Raw genomic sequence first — 1,415 nt, 5'->3', positions numbered from 1 at the left:
CCCCCACTCGCAGCTCCTAGCTCCTTCTACTTTATTCCAAAAAATGGGTCTTTTCTACTCTTGGCATGAAAAGAACCAAGCTAAGCAACTGCATCCTCGGATTGCCGAGGTGTTTGGGAATATCTGAACCCATGTGTCCTGTCTCCTATAGAAGAAGGGTTACCCACACATACCAGACTGATGGAGCAGACCCTGGATAACTGGATCGGAGTCAGTGAGGTTGAGTTAAGCCAGGTGGAGCTGCAGCTGATAATATCTCTAAAAGGAGCTAAGAACCCATATAAGACAACTCTACCCCTGGGTAGGCACGGCAGGGGTGGGCGGGGCCAGGAGCCTCTACAGTGATGTTATCTGTGATTACCCTCAAGGCACTGTACTAAGATTGTTTTAAAATTGTGGTTAAAGAGCCTATGGCCATGCCACCCTGAACAGTCTGATCTCGGAAGCTAAGCAGCCTCAGACCTGGTTAGTACTTGAATGGGAGACCACCTAGGAAAACTGGGTACTGTAGGCATAAAAAATATTTAAATAAAATAAAATAAATTGTGGTTAAATAAATATAACATAAAATTTGCCATTTTAACCATTTTGAAGTGTTCAATTCAATAGTGTTAAGTATATTCACATTTTTGTACCTTCACATCTCAAGAATTCTTTTCATCTTTCAAAACTGAAACTGAAACTCTGTCCCCAACTAAACACTCCCAATTCCCCATCTTCCTGGCCTCTGGCAACCACCATTCTATTTTCTGTCTCTGAATTTTACCACTCTAGATACTTCATAGAAATGGAATCATACAGTATTTGCCATCTTGTGTCAGGTTTATATCACTTAGAATAATGTCCTCAAGATTCATCCATGTTGTAGCCTGTGTCAGAATTTCCTTCTTTTTAAGGCTGAATAATATTGCTTTGTATGGATGGACCACCTTGCATTTATCCATTCCTTCATAGATGGAACTTGAGTTGTTTCTATTCTTGGGCTGCTGTGAACATAGATGTATAAATATCTCTTCGAGACCCTGATTTCAGTTCTTTTGGGCATATACCCAGAAGTAGAATTGCCAGATGACATGAATCTAAGATTCGTTTAAACGCACGAATTCATGATGATGTATGTGGGTGCCAGGCCTGACTGGCCCAAGATCTGGCTGGTCCAAGGTCTGTCTGTGATCCAGGCCCACACCTAGGAATAGGAATCTGCAGCCAGATTTAGAAAATATGAAAACATACTTCAGCTTATTGTATCACACGTGTGTGGCTAAAGGCCACTTTTGTACTCTGCTATGTGAGGAGACATGCTGTCTCCTGGAGAGGAAGGAGAGAGCAGAAGGGGAGCACAAGAAAGGGGAGTAGAAGAAGTGCATGCAAGATTGAGTGCCCCGTGCACTCCTCAATAGGACTGAACTCCCCAG

Source organism: Pteropus alecto, unplaced genomic scaffold (genome assembly GCF_000325575.1).
Source record: "Pteropus alecto unplaced genomic scaffold, ASM32557v1 scaffold432, whole genome shotgun sequence".
NCBI lineage: Eukaryota > Metazoa > Chordata > Mammalia > Chiroptera > Pteropodidae > Pteropus > Pteropus alecto.
The sequence above is the reverse complement of the archived record's forward strand: the minus strand, read 5'-3'. Positions refer to the sequence as shown.